This window comes from Moschus berezovskii, chromosome 12, assembly GCF_049115385.1.
Source record: "Moschus berezovskii isolate FMDL1 chromosome 12, NW_MosBer_1.0, whole genome shotgun sequence".
Classification (NCBI taxonomy): domain Eukaryota; kingdom Metazoa; phylum Chordata; class Mammalia; order Artiodactyla; family Moschidae; genus Moschus; species Moschus berezovskii.
Window position 1 is genome coordinate 27,166,391 of NC_142471.1, and position 23,447 is coordinate 27,189,837.

Genomic DNA, 23,447 nt, shown 5'->3' on the forward strand with positions numbered 1-23,447 from the left:
GGTAACTGTTACCCTGCCACTACCTAGCGGTCCTTCTGCCTTCTTGGATTACATATAGCTATCTGCCCCCAAGTGACAATGCTTTATATACATGAGGATGAAGAACATGATAAGCTTTTCTCCAGGCAAAACAGCCAGAAACCTCAATCCCCATGGTTTTCAATGCTCCCTTCAGAGTCAGGACTGGCCCAGCTCAGACCCTGCCAAAGCCAGAACTGACTCCTTTGCAGGCTTTCAGTCTGTAACACATGACCACAGCCACCACTCATTGACACCAGCTGTATGTCCGAAACTTCTCGGGGCCTCAGACCTACAATCTCATTTACTCCTCACAAATACTCTGTAAGGTCAGCTCTATTCTTACCCCCATTTAACAGAGGAAGAAACTGAGTCACAGAGAAGTTAAAAGACTGGATTGTTCAAGGTTGCATGATTTATTCCAGGTCATTCACTTAATTAAACAATAATTAACATTCATAAAGGGCTTCCTACATGCAAGCCACTTAGCATTGTCATACTACCTTTAAATTTTTTTATTTTTTATTGAGTTTTAGTTGATGTACAATATTTTATGTTTCAAGTGTACAACATAGTGATTCACAATTTTTAAAGGTTATATTCTATCTGTATTTATAAAGTATTGGCTATATTCCCCGTGCTATACAATATATCCTTGTAGCTTATTTATTTCATCCATAGCAGTTTGTACCTCTTAATTCACTACCCCAATCTTTTCCTTCCCAGCTTCCCATTCTCCACTAGTAGCCACTAGTCTGTTCTCTGTATCTGTGAGTCTGGTTTATTTGGTGGTGTTATATTCATTGAAAAAAAGAAAGTGAAAGTTGCTCAGTCATGTCTGACTCTGCGACCCCGGACTATACAGTCCATGGAATTCTCCAGGCCAGAATACTGGAGTGGGTAACCTTTCCCTTCTCCAGGGGATCTTTCCAACCTAGGGATCAAACCCAGGTCTCCTGCATTACAGGCGGATTCTCTACCAACTGAGCTATCAGGGAAGCCCATATATTCATTAGTTTATTTTATTGATTTTTTTTCGGATTCCACATATAAGCAGTATCATACAAAAGCATGTCTTTCTCTGACTTATTTCACAAAGCATAATACTCTCCAAGACCATCCATGTTGCAAATGGCAAAATTTCATCTTCTTTTATGGTTAAGTGGTATTATATTAACTGTTTGGGGGAGGGGTTGTTGTTTCTATCTACTCATTTTTTTCAGTATTTCATCTCATTTTACTTTTTATGATTATTTTTATTGGCGTATAATTGCTTTATAAAGTTGTTAGTCTCTGCTGTACAGTGATCTGAATCAGCTGTATGTATACCTGCATCCCCTGCCTCATGGACCTCCCTCCCCAGCCCCATCCTACCCCCTAGGTCATCACAGAGCACCGATGATGAGCTCCCTGTGCTATACAGCAGCTTCCCACTAGTTATTTTACACATGGTAGGGTATACACGTCAGTCCCAATCTCCCAATTTGTCCCACTCTCCCCTTCCCCTGCCCCATGTCCCATATTAACTCAGTCCTCACAACAGCTCCATGAGATGGGAACTGTTATCACCATCTCCGTTTTCAGAAGAAGAATCTGAGACACACGCCTGCAGCCTTGGTTAGTAAGTGGCATAGCCGGCCCTGAGCTAGTGCACTGCTATGTACACAGCCTCCCGAGGATATGTAACTGTTACTTAGGATGGTCAGCTGCTCTGAAACAAGAGATTTTGAGCTCCAATGAGCAGACAGATCTTACAGGATTTACAATGGATTGCAATGGACACTGGTATATTTCAGTTACCATGGAGCTATATTAAGGAGGCTTAGAGTTGAAAGAGCTGGTGAAAGAATTATCCAGTGCCTGGATGTGTCACTAAATTGGCTCTGGGACCTCAGGCAAGACCCTTTGGTTCTTATGCCCTTGGTGTGTGTCTTAGGTAAATGCCGAGGTTGGAGCTGATCAACTCTGAGACCCCTCATGGCTGCCATTGTGAAATCTAGCTGGTGGTTGTCAGACTTGGTGACACACTGAGCCAGTCACCTGGGGAGCTTTACAGACTCTCGATACCTTAGTCTCATTTGCAGAGATTTTAACTTAAACAGTGTCAGCTGGGGCTTGGGGATCAGGGGTTCTCAAGCTCCCCTGGTGATCCTAACACACAGCCAGGGTAGAGAACTCTGCACTACACCATTCCTTCTCAAACTTTACTGTGTTAAAAGCTTGCCCAGGGTTCCTATTAGGATAAGGCTTCTGATGGTGAGGTCTGTGTTGGGACCTGAGATCCTGTATCTCTACCAAGCAGGTCCAAGGACCACCCTCAGTAGCAAGGACTAGTTCAATGCAGTGGTTCTCAAAGTGGGGCCCCTGGACCACAGCATCTCCCCAGAATCCATTGTAAATGCACCTTCTCAGTCCCCATGCCAGACCTACAGAATCAGAAGCGCTCCGGGCAGGGCCTAGCCATCTGTGTATGTGTGTGTTTTAAGATGTTTATTTACTATTATTATTGTTATCACTGATCATCTACTGGCGGTTTATTTATTTTTGGTTTTTTTTTTTTTGCCTTCTTTTATTTTTTTTTCCAATTTTATTTATTTATTTTTTTCAAGTTGAACAGACTAAATTTCTTTAAACAAACTTACTTATACTCCAGAGTCCTTTAAAAACTTAATAGCATTTATACATTGAAGGTATTTGATTTTCTTGTAACTAGCACTTCAAATGCAACAAGCATTTGAAGCAACAAGCATTTGACCCAACAAGTAAAACTTTCTACAGTTCATAACTTTTATAAATAAAATAAATTAAATGTACAGTGAATAAGTTCTCTGAAATATTTCAATATTTCTGCAGGTTTAGTAACATCATAAAATACATTTCAACTAAAATTCACAAATCTAAAAACCTGTTAGGCATTTTTAGGCGTTTTAAGTTGGAAATGAAGACCAATGTTACATCGTAATATGCCAATTACAAATAGTACTTCAAATAGCAAATACTACAGTTTGTCCCAAACTTTAAAAACTATTCATGAACTCAACACTGAACTATTGATGGCTATGAGAATTGTTTCCTAGCCTTTTTGAAAATTTCAACCCATTTACGTTTAAGGTAATTATTGATAAGTACGATCCCGTAGCCATTTTCTTTATTGCTTTGGGTTCAAGTTTATACACTCTTTCTGTGTTTCCTGTCTATAGAAGATCCTTTAGCATTTGTTGGAGAGCTGGTTTGGTGATGCTGAATTCCCTCAGCTTTTGCTTGTCTGTAAAGCTTTTGATTTCTCCTTCATATTTGAATGAGATCCTTGCTGGGTATAGTAATCTGGGCTGTAGGGTATTTTCTTTCATCACTTTAAGTATGTCTTGCCACTGCCTTCTGGCCTGAAGAGTTTCTGTTGAAAGATCAGCTGTTATCCTTATGGGAATCCCCTTATGTGTTATTTGCTGCTTTTCCCTAGCTGCTTTTAATATTTGTTCTTTGTGTTTGATCTTTGTTAATTTGATTAATATGTGTCTTGGAGTATTTTGCCTTGGGTTTATCCTATTGGGGACTCTCTGGGTTTCTTGGACTTGGATGATTATTTCTTTCCCCATTTTAGGGAAGTTTTCAACTATTATCTCCTCAAGTATTCTCTCATGGTGTTTCTTTTTGTCTTCTTCTTCTGGGACTCCTATGATTCGAATGTTGGAATGTTTAACATTGTCCCAGAGGTCTCTAATATTGTCCTCATTTCTTTTAATTCGTTTTTCTTTTTTCCTCTCTGTTTCATTTATTTCTACAATTCTATCTTCTAGTTCGCTTATCCTGTCTTCTGCCTCTGTTATTCTACTGTTTGTTCCCTCCAGAGTGTTTCTGATCTCATCTATTGCATTATTCATTGTATATTGACTCTTTTTTATTTCTTCTAAGTCCTTATTAAATCTTTCTTCCATCTTCTCAATCCTTTTCTCCAGGTTATTTATCTGTAACTCCATTTTGCTTTCAAGATTTTGAATCATTTTCACCATCAAAATTTGAAATTCTTTATCAGGTAAATTCCCTATATCTTCTTCTTTTGTTTGTGTTGGTGGGCAATTATCTTGTTCCTTTACTTGCTGGGTATTTCTCTGCCTCTTCATCTTGCTTATATTGTTTTGCTTGGGGTGGCCTTTCCCTCTTCTTGCAGTTCGTGGAGTTCTCTTTATTACCTAGTTTCTTCGCTGTGTGTGGGGTTGGACGGGTGACTTGTCCAGGTTCCCTGGTTAGGGAAGCATGTGTCGGTGTTCTGGTGGGTGGAGCTGGATTTCTTCTCTCTCCTTTAGAAGACAATGGGCTGCTTTTCTGGGAGCCTGATGTCCTCTGCCAGTATTCAGAAGTTGTTTTGTGGACTTTACTCCGCGTTCAAATGTTCTTTTGATGAATTTGTGGGGGAGAAAGTGGTCTTGCCATCTTATCCCTCTGCCATCTTGTTCCTTCCTCCCCAGAACACTGGATTCTTATATTCCACTTGGTAGTGGAGTATCTCTTCCCAGCTGCTCCAGCAAGGCGCAGCCGCTGTACCTTACCTTGGATGAGGGGTATCTCCTCAAGGCCGCGCCTCCTGCTTTGAATGTGGATCAGCTCCTCTCGGCCCTCCGGTGCCCAAGCAGCCACCACCTCCTGAATGTGGTACAGCTCCTCTCGGCCACCGCCCTAACCCTGGGCGCGGGGTAGCTCATCTCAGCCACGATTCTGCACGTGGTCGGTTGCGCCGGAGCCGGGCGTCTCCCGCGTCTGCGCCGCCGGAGCCGGGCGTCTCCCGCGTCTGCGCCGCCGGAGCCGGGCGTCTCCCGCGTCTGCGCCGCCGGAGCCGGGCGTCTCCCGCGTCTGCGCCGCCGGAGCCGGGCGTCTCCCGCGTCTGCGCCGCCGGAGCCGGGCGTCTCCCGCGTCTGCGCCGCCGGAGCCGGGCGTCTCCCGCGTCTGCGCCGCCGGAGCCGGGCGTCTCCCGCGTCTGCGCCGCCGGAGCCGGGCGTCTCCCGCGTCTGCGCCGCCGGAGCCGGGCGTCTCCCGCGTCCTTTATTTATTTTTGGTTGGGGGCTACTCTCCCCTGGCAGTGTGCCAGCTGCTCACTGAGGTGGCTTCTCTTGCGGCAGAGCACAGGCTTCAGTAATTGCGGTTCCCAGGTTCTAGAGCACGGGCTCAACAGGTGCAGGGCACGAGCTTAGCTGCTCAGTGACATGTGGGATCTTCCCAGATATGGGATCAAACCTATGTTTCCTGAATTGGTAGGTAGATTCTTTACCACTGAGCCACACAGGGAAGCCCCATCTGTGTTTTAACAAGCTCTCCAACTTGAGTTTGAGAATCACCCTGGCTTACAGAGACTGGGCTTCCCCCAGCTGTTGTTTCCTGGCCCTGATGGATGGTGATGAAGGTGACAATGAAAGCAACTCACATTCCCTAAGTGCTGCCTGGTCTGTGCCTATGCAGGGGCTTTAAGTTTGCTCACATGGGGGACGTTATTTTGCCCTGGGTGCCTCCCGCTTCTCATCAGATTGGGGGATTTTAAGACAGAGACACTGTCTCTTCATCCTTCTCTCTTGCTTGTTCATGTTGCTGACTCTGACAGAGGCATAGGTGACCTCTGGTGCAGGAGCAGCTGGCTGGGCTCAGGAGGCCCACATTCTTGTCCCAGCCTCCCTGCTATTAGCCACGGGGTCTCAGGGAAAAGACTTCTCCAGGGGCCTTGTTTTCTCTTCTGTAACTGAGGGTTTAGACCATGGGATCTGGGGAGTCTCGACCAGGCTGGACATTCTGTGATTCTATGAGTCTACTGAACAAAGACCTTTGGCCAGTGCTGCTGTCAAAGAGGAGAGGCTGCAAGCTGCAGCTGAGTGTTCCAGAATTGTCCATGCCTTAGAACATGCTGGAACATGTACTATAACAGGGGGATCTGAGGTTCAAGTTACCCAGGCCCATGAGTAGAGAGCTGGGATTTGAACCAAGAAACCCAACTCCAAAAGCCCATGGTCTTTCCACAATACCACATCACATCAGAGTATACCATACCACCCTCTCTCCTACCACGGTCAGAAGATAGTCCTAAAAAAGGTAACACAGGGATTTCCCTGGTGGTCCAGAAAACTCTGCACTCCCATGGCAGGAGGCATGGGCACAAACCCTGGTCAGGGAACTAAGATTCCACAGGCCTCATGGTATGGCCAAAAAAATAAAACCCAAAGGTAATATAATAATAGCTTACCCTTATGTGGCGCACCTGTATGCTTGAGACTTTAAATAGCTGACACGATTTGTCCACTTTAATCTCCACAACAACCCCATGAAGAATATTATTAAGTTCATTCTCATTTCATCATTGTAGAGTGTGTGTTAGTCGCCCAGTCATGTCCGACTCTTTGTAACCCCATGGACTGTAACCTGCCAGGATGCTCTGCCCATGGGATTCTCCAAGCAAGAATAGTGGAGTGGGTTGTCATTTCCTCCTCCAGGCATCATTGTAGAAACAGGGGCTAAACAGAAGAGCTGCATTGTGACCCCAGGCAGTCTACCCTGAGAGAGCTCAGTTTAGCAGAACAACGCATGGGATGATGTGAGGAACTCAAACCAGGGGCCCTCGGTGGGAGGAGACTCTCATTCAGGAGGCTGGTATAGAGAAAACCGTATTAAAAAGTAGAGATGTTACTTTGCCAACAAAGGTCCATCTAGTCAAAGCTATGGTTTTTCCAGTAGTCATGTATGGATGTGAGAGTTGAGCTATAAAGAAAGCTGAGCGCCAAAGAACTGACGCTTTTGAACGGTGGTGTTGGAGAAGACTCTTGAGAGTCCCTTGGACTGCAAGGAGATCCAACCAGTCAATCCTAAAGGAGATCAGTCCTGAATATTCATTGGAAGGACTGATGTTGAAGCTGAAACTCCAGTACTTTGGCCACCTGATGCGAAGAACTGACTCCCTGGAAAAGACCCTGATGCTGGGAAAGATTGAAGACAGGAGGAGAAGGGGATGACAGAGCATGAAATGGTTGGATGGCATCACTGACTCAATGGACATGAGTTTGAGTAGGCTCCAGGAGTTGGTGATGGACAGGGAGGCGTGGCATGCTGCAGTCCAAAAAGTTGCAAAGAGTCAGACATGACTGAGCGACTGAACTGAACTGGTAAAGAAAACAGATTTTTCTGAAACATGAAAATGAAAACTTAGACGTGGGCCTGCTGGGAAGACTCAGCACTCCTTCCAGAAGATCAAACTCCAGCACCTCCGTATGTATTCAGGGGCTGGGGTTAGAAGCTGGCATCCTGGCATAAGAAGCAAAGGGCTGCCAGCTTCTGAAACGCCATTTGGTCTCTAATGCTGGGAGGTGCGGAATGCAGAGAGCAGGTGAAACAAGTCATCAAGGACTGGCAGCAACGGACCACTGCACACAATTAGGCTGTATCCTGTTATCTGCACACAGCATTGACAGAGCTAACTAGCTGTAGAAGGTTTAAGACAAAAAGGAGCCCTGGACAACTGCCTCCTGGCAAACCCCCTTCTCCAGAGACTTTAGGCATTTTCAGGGATTTTGCTGGTGTTTAATTGCCAGCCCCTAGAGCAGCCTTTTCCTGGCCTTTCCCCATCTGTTTCATGCCACCTGGAAAGGAAAGGTCACAGGAGAGCTCACTGAGTAATCGCAGAAGCCCAGAAAATTCCACTTCAATAGCAGTTATATTGGGCCTTGGCAGGGAGTTAGACAGAGAAGGGCAGAAAGGTACTCAGGAAAGGGGTAAGGTGCAAAGCACCTTCTGGGGACAGGGGGAGCCCACTGAACCTGAACATGACCATGGGCTTGTCGTTTCTTCTATGCACTTTACAGGTCTCTGTATTGTGTGATATTTTTACAACATTACTTCTTACAACTATCCTCAGTTGAAAGAAAGTAACATCCCTAACATCCAGCTACCCATGGGGGACAGGCTAAGGAGGCTGGGTTGGCGGAGATCTCTCTTGATGGGGACGAGGGGAATGGGGTAAAATCCTGAAGGGCCAAGCCCAGAAGGGCTACCGCAGAGCACAGTCGACAGCCCAACCACAAACACGGCACACGTGAGGCTCTGGAGCTCAGAGGGGCTTTCTCCTCGACCTCCTGCTGGAGTCCCAGCCTCTCTGGGACATGATGGGACTTCAGATTGTCTGCCTCCCAAAAAAAAAGCTGAGCTTCTGGCCCCTAGGCAGTGGCCATCACACCCAACAGTTGGGAGATGCTCCAACCACACAAGAACAGCTAGAGAGGTGAAGAAGGAAGAGGTGCCTGAGAGCTCCCTCTTCCTCCAGATCCAAACTAAGGCTTTCTTTGGGCCGAGGCTTTCATGCTATGGGGTCTCAGGGAAGTCACTTACCCCCAGCCTCAGTTTCCCCTTCCATAAAGTGGCAACAAAAATTCACACAAAATCCTCTACATGCATGTTCACAGCAGCATCATTTGCAATAGCAGAAGTAGCTCAAAAAAGTAGAAGTAGCTCAAATATATATCAACATTTTTCATTCATTCAACATTGCTGAACTGATAAAGAAAACAGATTTTCCTGAAACATGAAAATGAAAACTTAGACATGGGCCTGCTGGGAAGACTCAGCACTCCTTCCAGAAGATCAAACCCCAGCACCTCCGTATGTATTCAGGGGCTGGGGTTAGAAGCTGGCATCCCGGCATAAGAAGCAAAGGGCTGCCAGCCTCTGAAATGCCGTTTGGTCTCTAAAGCTGGGAGGTGCGGGATGCAGAGAGCAGGTGAAACAAGTCATCAAGGACTGGCAGCAACGGACCACTGCACACAATTAGGCTGTATCCTGTTATCTGCACACAGCATTGACAGAGCTAACTAGCTGTAGAAGCTTTGAATAGACATGCAATGAATAGATAAGCCTAAAGGTGGTAGCTCCATACACTGGAATATCACTTGGCCTTAAAAAGGAAGGACATACCGATACAACAGGATGAATCTCGGGACTTTCCTGGTGGCTCAGTGGGTAAGAATCTGCCTGCCAATGCAGGGGACAAGAGTTCATTCCTTGGTCCGGGAAGATTCCACATGCCACGGAGCAACTAGGCCTGTGTGCCACAACCACTGAGACTCTAGCGCCCACAAGCCACAACCACCAAGCCTATGTGCTGGAGCTACCGAAGCCCGCAAACCTAGAGCCTGTGCTCTGCAACAAGAGAAGCCACTTCAATGAGAAGCCCAAGCACCGCAGCCAAGAGTAGTCCCGGCTCGTCCCAACTAGAGAAAAGCCTGCCCATAGCAATGAGACCCAGCACAGCCAGAAAAAAAAAATGGATGAACCTCAAAAAAATTATGTTAATGAAGGAAACCAATCACAAGAGGCCATATACTGGATGACTCTCTTTACATAAAACGTCTCAGATAAGCAAATCTACAGAGACAAAAGGAGACTGGGGGTTGCCAGGGGCTGAGGGAGATGTGAGAAATCTGGAGTAATTGCTTAGCGAAACAGGGTTCCTTTCTGGGTGATGAGTATGTTCCAAAACTGATCAAGGCGATGGTTATACAACCTGTGAATATACTAAAAGCCACAGAATGTTACACTTTAAAATGGTGAATTTTGTGATATGTGAATTATTCTTCAACTTAAAAAAAAAGTGAGGACAAGATGATCTAACTAACCAACAGGGTTGTTATAAACATGAAAGAAAATGTCCACAAGGGGCCAAGCACAGCATGGCAGGCAGTGTGTACTCAGTAAACAAGAGATGCTGTTACAAGGCTGCAAAGACATTGTTTTGATGTGAGAATTCATTACCAGGAAATGCTTCAGCTCTGTTGTTCCTTGAAGGAGGAAGAAGGGCCCTGGCAGTCACTTATTCCAAAAACCTCACAGCAAAGAGACAACTGTGTGTGTTACTGTGGAATCTGGGACGTGCCAAAACGATTCCTGTTACTTCCTGTCAAGCCAGCTAATCACTTAAAAACAAATCCTGTATTTAATTAAAACCAAAAGTTAATACCACACAGAATACAAACAAGTGATGCCCAGTCACTGAATCGAGATATTAAATTATTTTCTTCAATCAGTGACTCATCGCTAACATGCAGAGCAGCAGGGGATAGAAACAGGGGGCACACTGATGCCAACAGCGTGGCCACCAACAGCTCTGAAGCGATCACAGCCAGGCTGAGTGGAGGGCAAGTGCTGAGTCAGACTTTGGAGAGGCAGGCCCTGAGGTCTTCTACAAAAACCACAGCAGGCAACACTGACTGAGCACCACCTCGTTTGATCCTGACAACAACCTCTGAGGAAGGGCAGTACTGTCAGCCCCCTTTTGCAGGTAAGGAAACTAAGGCCCAGAGAGGTTAAGAATGCACTCAAGGTCACACAGTAAGTAACGATGGAGTGGAGCTTGGCTTCCTCTCAAGGACGTCGCCCAGGAGAGTGAGTCTGGAGAACTGGATTCTGATCTGCTATTGCTCTTAACTCATCAAATGACCCTGGGCAGGCCACTCTTGGAGTTTAATGTCCTTTTGTGTAAAATACAGAGAATGAACTCAGCCCATCTCTCTCCAAGGGTGGGAATGTGCAAATCTGGGAACAAAAGAACAGACTTCTCAAGTTGTAATGTGCCCATGGGTCACCTGGAGATCTTGCCAGGATGCTGGTTCTGAGTCAGGAGGTCTGGGATGAGGCCTAAGGATATGCATCTCTAACAAGCCCCCCACGGATGCTGATGCTGCTGGTCCTCAGACCACACATTGAGAGGAACGTGGATGGTGATCACTGTGCAAATAACAATCAGACACATAGTGAGAAAGTCCGATTTCAATTTCTCAGTCCTCCAGGCCTTGCTTTTGTTGTTCAGTCGCTAAGCCATGTCTGACTCTGCAACCCCATGGACTGCAGCCCACCAGGCCTCTCTGTCCTTCATTATCTCCCGGAGTTTGCTCAAACTCATGTCCACTGAGTCAGTGATGCCATCCAACCATCTCATCCTCTGTCGACCCAATCTCCTCCTGCCCTCAATCTTTTCTAGCATCAGGGTCTTTTCAAATGAGTCAGCTCTTCACATCAGGTAGCCAAAGTATTGGAGTTTCAGCTTCAGCATCAGTCCTTCCAATGAATATTCAGGGTTGATTTCCTTTAGGATTGACTGGTTTGATCTCCTTGCAGTTCAAGGGACTCTCAAAAGTCTTCTCCAGCATCACAATTTGAAAGCATTAATTCTTGGTGTTCAGCCTTCTTTATGGTCCAACTCTCACATCCATACATGACTACTGGAAGTTCTTGCTTTACCTCCTCTTTAGTGAGGGAGCAGACTCAAGCCTAACCTAAGATTTCCTAACAGTGCTGCGTTTTAATATTTGTTTTTATGATTATCAACTATTAATGAAAAATTATGTTGACTTTTCATTTATAGTAATGACTTAAGTTCTTTTTAAATTAATATATACGCTAAATTTATTTAAAGAAAACTGTTAATCCTGGCAAAGCAATAAAGCTATCCTTTTCTACTTCACCCTCCCCAAAAAAGAAAGATGTTAAGTAATAATAATCACAGTTTATACTCTTACAGCACTGAGCATACGCCAACCACCCTTCTAAACATTCCTGTGCATTACACAATTTTCATTTTCACAACTCTAGAAAGCAAGGACCTTTCAGAGATAAGAAAACTGAGACTTAGATCAGACTTAACTTGATCAGAGAGATCAAGTAACTTGTCCGAGGTCACACAGCTAATGAGTGGCTGAGCCAGTCTTCAAACCAAGGCAGCCTGACTTGAGAGTCAGTCACATTACTCCACCTATGACTGAGTGTACAGCTGGCCCTGTGACATGGTCAAAACCATGAACATCACATGTACATGTTTAAAGGGAGGTTAACACTGTTCCTTGCAGGCAGGGGCAGTGTCCTTTCCCCTCCCAGCCTCCTCAACACCCCCACTGTCCAACACATTGCCTAGCCCACAGGAAGAGTCAGTGCACGTCCCAGAATATATTTCCCTGATCTGCATTACTGGCAGAGGAGATCTGACAGTACTCTTACTATAGCTGAAGCTGCTGGCTACAGGGCAAGAGCTGACGTGTGCGTTTGGACATCTCCAGGGGTGATGAGATGCCGGATGACTCAGCTTGGAGCTGGCTTCTGAGCAGGGCAGAGGACAAGAGGGCCGCAGCTAACAGCGAGGGAGACTGCACTTACCCAACAAAGGCAGTGCCCTGGGCATGGCACAGCAGCAGTTAATGACTGATCAGACTTTACCAATGCCTTTTCTCCTCCTCAAACAATCTCTCAGGCTTGAAATAATACAGAATCCTACCCTGGAAGGAATGCTTTCTCGGAGCAGTAAGTGGGCTTCCTGAGGTCACAGCTAGACAACCAAACAGACTCAGGAAGTGGCAGCAATTGCTGCCCTGTGCACAGCATCTGACCCTGCCAAACACTGGTGCCGGTGGCCAGTTCCAACCCCACCACAACCACCCACCTGCCAGTCCTTGACTTCACTCGTCGCCAGACACAGCTCATGCCATTCCACAGTCTAGAATGCCCTTCCCTCTCCTCTCTGCCTCCAAAGATCCTCCTGCCAGCCTAGCCCCACCTCCTCCAGGAAGGGTGCCCCAGCCTCCTCACCTCAAGCCTCAGGACACTGCCTGAGTGCTTAAGTCAGACCATCTTCTCCCAACTGGTAAACATTAGCAGACTTGCCTTCAGGATCCGTGAGCAGTGAACTTGACTGGAGGAGCATGTGTCCGCCTGCTGACAACCCCTTGGGCCCAGCACAGAGTTGGGCAAACACTTCTGGACCTAACCATACCCCTCACCACCAGGAAGCTTTGTTGTGGGATCCCCCTTTATAAAATGGGGGTTCAAATACCCTTTCAGGGAATGAAGAAAAGAATGAGCTAATATCTGTTTAGGATTTGAACTCATGGTAAGAACCATCCTGTCAGTGGCAAAGATGTGATTATTCTATTATGGTTTTATGGTTAGTTGAAAGAAACCAGCTCACTAACCCTGAAATCCATCTTGACCATGACCATGGCTGCTTTCTCACGGAGGAATCTCTCTCCCTGGCCTCCACACCCTGCCCCCGGCCCTCCACCCCCATCACCTTAATACCTCTCTCCATTCAAGAACCTGCAGGCCTCCCCAGTCACACAGGATGAACCCAATCTCTGCATCCTGGCATTCCCACCAAGGGATCCGGGTCCAACCTCCCCTCTTAGGTACCCTGTTTGAGACTCTACTGCCACCCTCCACCTGACCCAGACTGTTTTTGGCAAACTCCCTTTATTTTCCCACCTCTGGATTTCTGGTGCTTTTGTTCCCATTAAGTAGAATATGCTTCCCTATCCTCAAAATCCTTCTTTCCCATCAACACCATGTTCCAAGGTCTTGTCTAAATGTCACCTCTCCAAGAAGCCTCTGCCCACATCCTCACGTGATGGAACTGCTCCTGCCCTTAAGTCCCCATTGTGTGTTTGCGCCTGTCAGGGCACCTCACCTGTGTGTCTTTTGTGGGAATGGCTAACGTGTATGTCTCACTCTTCATGGCTGGGTGGAGAGTTCCTTGAGAGCAAGGATTAATGAGATCCCACTGAGGCAGGAGAGGCCAACAGACTGAAGTTCAAACTCCAGCATAAGATTTGCTGGCTGTGAGAATCCAGGTAAACCACTGCAGCTCTCGGAGCCTCAGTTTCCCCTTTCTATGAGTGACGTGAAAACACCACCTGTCCAGAGCTGTTGAGAATATCAGATACAATCATTTACGTGACAAAGATCTCTTGCGTATCTACTACATGCTAGGGAGAATTCAGTGATGAGCAAAACAGAGTCCCTGGCCTCAAAGAGCTTACATGCCAGTCTGGGGAGAAGAGTGGTAAATACAGAGGCAAATACTGAAAGAATGTCAGGCAGTGACACTGCTCTCAAAAAAAATAAATAAACTAGTGTAGTGGGAGAGCAGGTGACTGAGACAGAGGCAAGGGCAGCAACTTCATTAGGGTGGTCAAGGAGGGCTTCTTGGAGGAAGTGGCATTTAGCTGAGATAAGAATTAAAAAGAAGGAGTAGGGCATGCAAAGATCTGGGCAAAGGATGATCCAGGGAGCAAGACCAGCAAGTGCATAGAATAACGCTACATCTGCAATAGCTCAGTAATCAGCACCCCCCTCCTCCTCTCACTTTTCCATCCTCTGCAGAGCCTTACACAGACAGATACACAGTGAATACATATTGCCAAAATGAACTTGACAGAATTATAAAATTCTGGGGACAAACTGGAGCATGACAAAAATATGTATCCTAACAAAACACAGTCAACCACGATGAGGCAAATGCCAATTAGGCAGCTCATAATTAAACAGCTCTGAATAAACTACAATTTCCTAACATCTAAAGGCAAACACAGAGCACTCATTTCAGCCTGGGTCACCACACTTACAGCTCGGGATGTGTCAGGGCTCCATTCCAACAGGACTGGCTTTGCCAGGCCCCTGTCTCATCCCCCCACCCCCCCCACCCCCGATTCCCAGCTGTCTTGTCAGCCAGAGCCATGCTTGCATTTCTGAAAGCATTTCATTTTAATAACCTTCTAAATCAACTTTGCTAAATCACCTCCCCAAGACTAAAAATTGAGTAATGCAAGCTTTTGATGCCACAAAATTATCTATTTGATTATCCTTCTGAGCAGAACATTTTCATTTTTTACCAACATACATTTTTTAAAGCTGCATAATGATCCATGTGGTTTCAAAGGATATTCCTCTTTGTCTTCAAAAAGATGCATTTCCCAGTGCCAAGGACACAGGGCAGCCAGGCAGCCTGTTTAACCACCTGCTTCTTAGGACGCCTGCTGGTCTGTCCTGGTGGGAAGGATGACAGATACACTGGGGCTGTCAGGGATACCAGAAGTAGGGCCTCTCTGGGGCAGCAGCACTTCTGCCCTGACTTCCCTGCTGTGTGCTTCTTCAGGGATGTCCTTGGGGACCCCGACTCATCAGAGTTCCCTCATCCACCCAAACAGCCCAGGTGTCCCTGTTTCAGTCACATCATGACTATGTATGTCCCCCACAACCGGTCGGCTGCCCAGCCCCGTCCACAGCCTCTCCTTCCTTACACCCTCCTGCCAGCTCCCTCTCTCATGTCAAGACCACGCCAGCACAGGCCCAGCCATGAAAAATGCCTCTTCCTTGCTATCCCTTCCATGATCTCACATCCATCCTATGCCCTGCAGTGCTCCACCAGAACCCAGCCCGGATCACCTTGTGCCACTCCCTGCTCAGAACCTGCCAGGGGCCCCCACTGCTGCTCAGACCAGCAGATGGAGCCCCTATCTAACTTACTGGGCTCAGATGCTGAGTGTGACCCTAGTGTTTTTGAAGGGACATGTTTCCTACAATCAGGGTGTGTTCTCCAAAGCCAGCAACATCACCTGGTCCCCAACCATCAAAATAGTCTGCCCCAGGCTGCAAGTGAACACAAAGGTAAGAACGTGGGCTCTGCAGTCTCAGCACCTGGCGCAATTCCTCAGACTTGCAGAAGTTGCTTAGCTTTTCTGTGCCTCAGTTTCCTCCTGTGGAAAACGGGGACAATAACAGTAGTTACCTCCTAAGGCTGAGTGCCGATTAAATCACAGGGCGGCTGTGAGGACTGAATGAGCTGTGGGTATTAAATTCTTGTAAGCTCAGGGGTTCCCCTGGTGGTCTGTTAAGACTCCATGCTTCCACTGCAGGGAGCATGGGTTCAATTCCTGGTTAGAGAACTAAAATCCGGCATATACCACCATGCAACCAGAAAAAAAACCCAAAAATACACAGAAGCTTGCTGTTATTTGTCATGAGTCATTCTGACTCTGACGATCACTTTTCAGGCTCTCTTTAGAACTTAACTCCGTGTAAGATAGAAGCGTCACTGGAGGAATACTCACGGTGGCATTCGAGGCCTTCTGAGACCTGAGCCACCCTCCACCTCCCCTCCCCGCTCAGCTCCCTTGGCTCTCCCGTGTCTCAGTCTCACTGTTCTCATCACCAGCACCTACCTGCATGCCGCCCCACCTTTGCTCAGACACACTCACTGAGACCACCCTGCTCCACACTCCCGTCCCACACCTACATCCCTAAACCTGCTCCATCCTTTAGGTGCAGCTGAAATGCTGCCTTTTCTGTGCAACCCCCTCAGCACGTATGCTAAACCATCCCCCAGTGTGTACACATCTCAAGACAGTAGAAGGGGAACTCATCCTTATTTAGTTCACTTTTAGGTTCTGCAAGTGTTTGACACGCCATGCAATTGGCTGGCTGCCCGGCGGCCATCTCCAGGACTTGCAGCATCTCCACAGGTCACCACACCACCTAGGTCCCACTGTCCCCACTGTGTTGAGACTCCACGTCCCACCAGGCTTCCCTGGAGGCCCCTCATCACTGGACTGGCTCTCATAGCTGGGGTGGTTTCTGTAGATGGAGCAATGAACAGAAAACTAAGGGGAGAAGATAGCAATTTGCACCCACAGGATGAAGGAATTACTCCACCCACTCAATGCATGTCTTCTGCACACCAGCACTGTGTCAGGAGCATCACAGCAAACAGGGACTCAAGGAACAGGTGGGCTATGCTTGAGAATGTCCACCACAGACCCCCACCCCCCGCAATCCTTATTCTCCCTCCTTCCAGAAGTCTGAGGTCTGCAGCACGGCTGGGAGGGAAGGGGTGGGGCTCTGGCCATTAGAGCTGCTTCCTCTGAGATGGGGACTCAGGAACCCCCCCAGTAGAGAGACTTGAGCCACAACTAAAGGGCTCTGGGATCCTGTCCCACCACTGCTATAAACTGAAACAACCTCAGGACCCATCCTCATCTCTAGCACTCTAGAGCCAGCCAGGGTAACATCATAACAGTCCCTCTAGTTCCACAAGACACTGTGCTGGGGGACCAGCGGACCGGAGGACAGGATGGGAAGAAGCCTAGTCTCTCTGTTTATTCTGGGTCTTGTGCTTTGTGCACGAGATACATGTAATACTTACTGTTTTAGGTTAAACATATATAGATTTTTTAAATTGGATTATAATTGCTTTACAATGTTGTGTTAGTTTCTGCTGTACAGTGTGAATCAGCTGTATGTATAAATATGTACCCCTCCTTCTGGAGCCTTCCTCCCACCCCTCTGAAGTGAAGTGAAAGTGTTAGTCACTCAGTTGTGGCCAACTCTTTTGCAACCCCATGAACTATCGCCTGTCAGGCTCCTCTGTCCATGGGATCCTCCAGGCAAGAATACTGGTATGGGCTGCCAAGCCTTCCTCCAGGGGATCTTCCAGACCCAGGGATCGAACTCGTGTCTCCTGAATTGCAGGCAGATTCTTTAACGTCTGAGCCACCAGGGAAGCCCAACCCCCACTCCCAAGTTAAACATATACAGTTTTAAAAGTATTTCTCAGAGCGCAAACACCCAGGCTGGAGCCACAGAACATGTTTCTCTCTCCATCTTAAGAGCTGCCTTCCAAGACTAAGTTGTTCCCTTTCCCTCCACAGCCCCTTTTATACACAAGGCTGGAGCTCCAGAAAGGCCCCCAATGAGTCCATGCCAATCTGAGCACAAAGAGGCAATGCCAGACCGTGGCATGGTGCAAAAGGATAGCCAGAAACCCCTACCTGAGCCCCTCCTTGCCTGCCTGAACAGTGGGCTCAGTCCCGCCCACCTGGATATGGCCGTCTGTGTCCATCTCTCTGGGTCACTTCAGAAGCAGCCAAGACGCCACAGGCATGCTGGGCTGGGCTAACATCATTCAATCATCTCTGAAATGAGAAGGGCAGCCCAGGCCCAGGCCCTGCATTTCTGCACCACAGGCTACTGCCTTGTGCCAACTCAGTGCTAATGAAACCCGTAAGTGCTCTGAAAGCTCTATTGGCTTTCCTTCCCATAGTGATTATTTACCCCTGAATGATACCCTCACACAGCAACCCCTCAGCAGGGTCTCACCTCACCCCTTTCTCTCCACTAGCACATCCTGCTGACACAAGACCTCCTGATCCCCCACCACCAGCACCCACATCCTGCTCTCTCCAGAATCCAAGGGCCAAAAACTAAAGAACAAGATCAAACTAAAGAAAGGGAGGAAAAGCTCATCACAACAGTTAGGAGAGTGGTTACCTCTCAGGTAGAAGGGGCTTCTGGAGATTCTGGCACTATTCCATGTCTAGACTTGGGTAGTAGTTACATGAGTATTCATTTATAAATGTCTGCTAAACTAAGCATATATGATCTTATGAACTTCGCTACTTATGTATACCTTTTCACAGCTTTTTTTTTTTTTTAAGAAAAATGATTGGGTGATCAAAAAATGGGCCAAATAACTAAACAGACATTTCTCCAAAGAAGACATACAGATGGCTAACAAACACATGAAAAAATGCTCAACATCCCTCATAATCAGAGAAATGCAAATCAAAACCACAATGAAATACCATTTCACACCAGTCAGAATGGCTGCTATCCAAAAGTCTACATGCAATAAATGCTGGAAAGGGTGTGGAGAAAAGGGAACCCTCTTACACTGTTGGTGGGAATGCAAACTAGTACAGCCACTACGGAGAACAGTGTAGAGATTCCTTAAAAAACTGGAAATAGAACTGCCATATGATCCAGCAATCGTACTCCTGGGCATACACACCGAGGAAACCAGAATTGAAAGAGACACATGTACTCCAAAGTTCATTGCAGCACTGTTTATAATAGCCATGACATGGAAGCAACCTAGATATCCATCTGCAGACAAATGGATAAGAAAGCTTTGGTACATACACACAATGGAGTATTACTCAGCCATTAAAAAGAATACATTTGAATCAGTTCTAATGAGGTGGATGAAACTGGAGCCTATTATGCAGAGTGAAGTAAGCCAGAAAGAAAAACATCAATACAGTATACTAACGCATATATATGGAATTTAGATAGAAGGTAACCTTAACACTGTATACGAGACAGCAAAAGAGACACAGATGTATAGAACAGTCTTTGGGACTCTGTGGGAGAAGGTGAGGGTGGGATGATTTGGGAGAATGGCATTGAAACATGTATATTATCATATGTGAAACGAATCACCAGTCCAGATTCAATGCATGATACAGGATGCTCGGGGCTGGTGCACGGGGATGACCCAGAGGGAGGATATGGGGAGGAGGGAGGTGGGAGGGGGATTCAAGAAGGGGAACACATGTACACCCGGGGCGGATTCATGTCAATGTATGGCAAAACCAACCAATATAATATTGTAAAGTAATTAGCCTCCAATAAAAAAAAATGATTGGGTGAAGGCCACTTAGAAAAGAAAGCCAGGGTAACCTCTCTAAACAAGAAACATTTGGCTTGAAACTTAAGGTATGAGAAGGGCCCAGCCATGAAGAACAAGGAACAGCATCCCAACAAAGAAAGCAGCATGCGCAAAGCAGCTGGAAGGAGTTTCAAGGAACCGAAAGGTGGCCAATCTGGCTGGATATGAGAGGAGTCCTGAGAGGCCCAAAGTGCAGTGGGAAAAACTGGCAGATGTCAGTCAACCCCAGGTTTGCAGTACCAGCCTGGGTTTTACCCTCTGTGCAGACGGAAGCCAATGAGGGTTTAAAAGAGACAGAACTACAAAGGCTCAGAGCTGGAGCCTCACCTTTACAGACAGGAGACTGGCCCATAGTTGGGGTTAGGGTGAGATCCAGAACGCCAGCTTCCTGGTTTCTGGATCAGAGCCCTTCCCACAAAACAGAGCTCCCATCATCTCCTCAGCTCACCAACCACACTCCACTTGGCTCCAGTCCTGCCACAGCAGAGTTGACTGTACGGGCCATCAGGCTCAACAACTTACAGGCATGACCTCCTAGAGCAGTGGTTCTCGGTGGGGGCAGTTCCGCTGCCAGGGGACACTTGTTAGGGCCTGTCACAGCTTGCAGGGAGAGCAGCAGAGGGGACTACTAGCATACAGTGGGTAGAGACCAGGGAAGCTGCGGAACACCCTACGAGGCACGGGTCAGCCCCCCACCAAGAATCATCCAGCCCCCAGAGTCTACAGTGCCAAGACTGAGAAACACCCACCGAGGGATACAAAGCCTCCATTTCAAGTAAGCACTGAGCCCTCAAGGAGAAAAGCCCTCTGCTCAGGGGTCTAAAGGGGAGGGGAGGATCGAGGTCAGTTCTCAGCCTCCCAGGACCCCCTATCCAGAGAGATCAAGTCTAGAGGTGGAGTTTTAAGCAGAAGGCTTCAAGTCACCCCCTCACATCACACTGTCTAGGAAACAGAGTGGGGAGAGCAGCAGGGGCTACCCCTCCTCCCCTGGCAAACACCGCCCCCGCCGCCAGCCTGCTTCCCCAGTTGAGAGGCAAGAAGTAGAGGATGGCAGGTTTGAAGCTTCCAGCCTTCATGATAAACAGATAGGCAGTCCCGGCCAGGCTGGGGGCTGCCCTGTGAAAGCCGGCTCCCCACTCCACGCCTTCAGAGCAAACCTGTACCCAGCTGACCCTCAGGACTCTCCAGGCCAGGTGACACGGCAGCAAAACACAAAACACACACCCCTCCCCCACGAACACCACCAGCCTCCTGGGCTCTAGGCTAGGAACTGTAGACCCACAAGCCCCTCCTGGGGCAAGAAAGACTGCTCCCATCACAAGCCCTGGCTGCGCCCCTCCCTCAGGATGCGTGTGTGCGTGCGCCTCCCCCTCTAGACTGGGCACTTCTGGGGCACTTGAGTCCTCCAGGGAAGGCACATATAGTATGTGCTCGTTGTGTATTTGTTGACAAAGGAGCCGGTGGCAGCGTCTGACCCAAGGGAAGATGTTATTCTGATCTAGGGAGTATGTACAGTGCTTCCTGACATTGCACTTCCTCAGCACCCTTGCTCAAGAAAGGAGCCGCCAAATCAGATGGCTGCGGAGTCAGCTAGGACTGGAGACACAGAGGGTGAGCTGGCCTGGGCGGGGAAGCCCTTGTCGGGACCAGGCGCTCACACCCTGCGACAGCCTGGCCAAGCCCCGGGCTCAGCTGCCTGTCACCAGGTCGGCTGGTAACAGGGTGCCATCTGCTGGTGAGACAGGAGAAAAGTGGCCCAAGTGTGAGCGAGACTGGAGGAGAGTGGGAGGGCTGGAGGGGAAGGGGAGAAGGGTCTTGAAATCCTCACTTGGTCATCTCAGAGCACCCAGCCTAGCCCCTCAGTTCCCTGGGGATGGATCAAGGCCATGTTCATATTCATTCTCTCTGTCTCTCCCTCTCTCACACACACGCACACAGATATCTAGAGACCTACCCAGATAACACCTCCAACCTCCAGCCAGTCCCCTATAACATGCCAGGTAAAGACAGTTCTAGATCGTAAATAGTAAGCCAGTGGTTCCCAAAATTCAAGGCAGGGAAGAATCATACAGAGTTCATGTTAACATGTAGGTCATCACACCCACCTTCTGAGATTCCACTGTGAAAGCTCTAGAGTGGGGTCCACGGTTTGCACGTAAGCAGATATAGCCCATGGGGGTGGCCCCTTTCTCCTTACCACCTAAGACATCGTAAATGGCCAGGCAGATATTAGACTCTCATTATTTTCCTCCTTTCAAAGGACAAGGTAGGCTGATTGTGGTTCCCAAACAGTGTGAGAGGAGAGGCAGCCTAAGGAGGGAGGAGGGTTACGTGGGTCTGCAAGCTCTCCTCTTCCTAGCCGCCCCCTCTCCACAGTGAGGGCAGCAGGGGTGCATGGGAAAGGCAGGGCAGGGCTACTCAGAGCTGTGCTGAACCTGGCTCCACCTCTAAACAGCTGTGTCACTAGCAGGTCATTCACACCCTCAGCCTCAGCTCCAGCATCTATTAAACAGAGGAAGCTCCTACTTCATTTCTTTTTTTCACCTTTTTGGCATGTGGGATTTTACTTCCCCAACAAGGAATTGAACCCACACCCCCTTTATTGGAAGGTAGAGTCTTAAACACTGGACCACCAGGGAAGTCCCGAAGCTCCTACTTCAAAAGAAATACAGCACAGGAGACAAGGTAAATACCCAATGCTAGGGAACACTTAGAAACACTGCATAAAAAATGTCCATGCCCCAGTTTCTTCATCTGTAAAATGTGGATATTAATATCATCTCTGGCTTATAGTTGTGAGAGTTAAATGAGTCAAAACCAGTAAAGTGCTGACAGTGATGCCTGGCATTTAATAACTGCTCCTACCACCTTGATGAGGGAGGCACAATTACCACCCCCATTTTATAGATGAAGAAATCAAGGCTCCAAGAGGTAAAGCAATCTGCTAAGAGAGCAGGCTAGTAGGTGGCAGACTGGGGGTTCAAACCCAGGCCATATCAGTGGAGGAGAGCCTTGAGCACTCAGGTAAGTGCAACCACATAAGTGACCAGCACAGGATTCCAGGGTTCCTCTCCTGAGGGCCCACAGCCCTCAGCTCCCCACGCAAAAGCTATCCCCTCCCCCACCCCACACAGGTCTCTGCCTGGCCTCCCTCCCAAACCAAAGGCCGAGTTTTGCGGTCCAGGGGCTAAGACTCCACGCTCCCAATGCAGCGGGCCTGGGCTTGACCCCTGGTCAGGGAACTAGATCCCACACGCCACATGAACCCACATGCCACAATGAAGACCAAAGATCCCACGTGCAGCAACTAAAAGCTGACACAGCCAAATAAACGAATAAATAAATAACTTTTAATAATAAATGAAATTTAAAAAAAAAGCCAATGCCTATCTTCAAGTCTGTTTGCTGGCAGAGATGTTTCTCTCACTATTGTTCAGTTCAACCAACACCACTATGTGCTTACAAAGTGCTGGACACTGCTCTGGCTCTTGGCAGGTGGGGGACAAAAGACACAGGATCTCTGCCCTCCAGGGACACTGAATGAGTGCTCCAGAGGAAGCAAGGGGAAGGAAGCAAGGGGTAGAGCTTGGATGGGGTAGGGCTGAGGGCTTTCTGGAAGAGGTGGTGACCAAGTACATCTCTAAGGCTGAGTATCCCTCTACTTTCTGGGCCACCCCCTGCCCTAAGACCCTCTACCTTCCCAATCTCTCAAGCAGTAACTTTCTTGGAAATGCTCCTCCATGAGACAGACAGACAGACACAAGAACACACATGCCTACCTGCTGGTGAAATTCCTCTCTGTGTGCCAAAGGCCCAACTCAAATCCCAATCCAACCACTTGTACGATCATCCCCTGGGCAGGTCTGCACTCACCTCCTCTGTGTTCTTGCCACACACCTGTGACTCCAAGGGGGCACTTACGTCCCAGCGGGTCACACACACAGACCACACACACACATATATGGCGTAAGTCAATAAATATCTGAAAGTGAACGAGTTAGTCACTCAGTCATGTCCAACTCTTCGCAACCCCATGGACTATAGCCTGCCAGGTTCCTCTGTTCATGGGATTCTCCAGCCAAGAGTACTTGAGTAGATTGCCATTCCCTTCTCCAGGGGGTCTTCCCAACCCAGGGATCAA

The 23,447-nt window shown here is 47.9% G+C and overlaps 1 protein-coding gene across 3 annotated transcripts in view; it reads right to left on the reverse strand.

Annotated features, from left to right (window-relative positions):
• Positions 1-23,447, reverse strand: part of LRRC20 (leucine rich repeat containing 20) — a 74,397-nt gene that overhangs the window by 44,104 nt on the left and 6,846 nt on the right. The window lies entirely within an intron of this gene.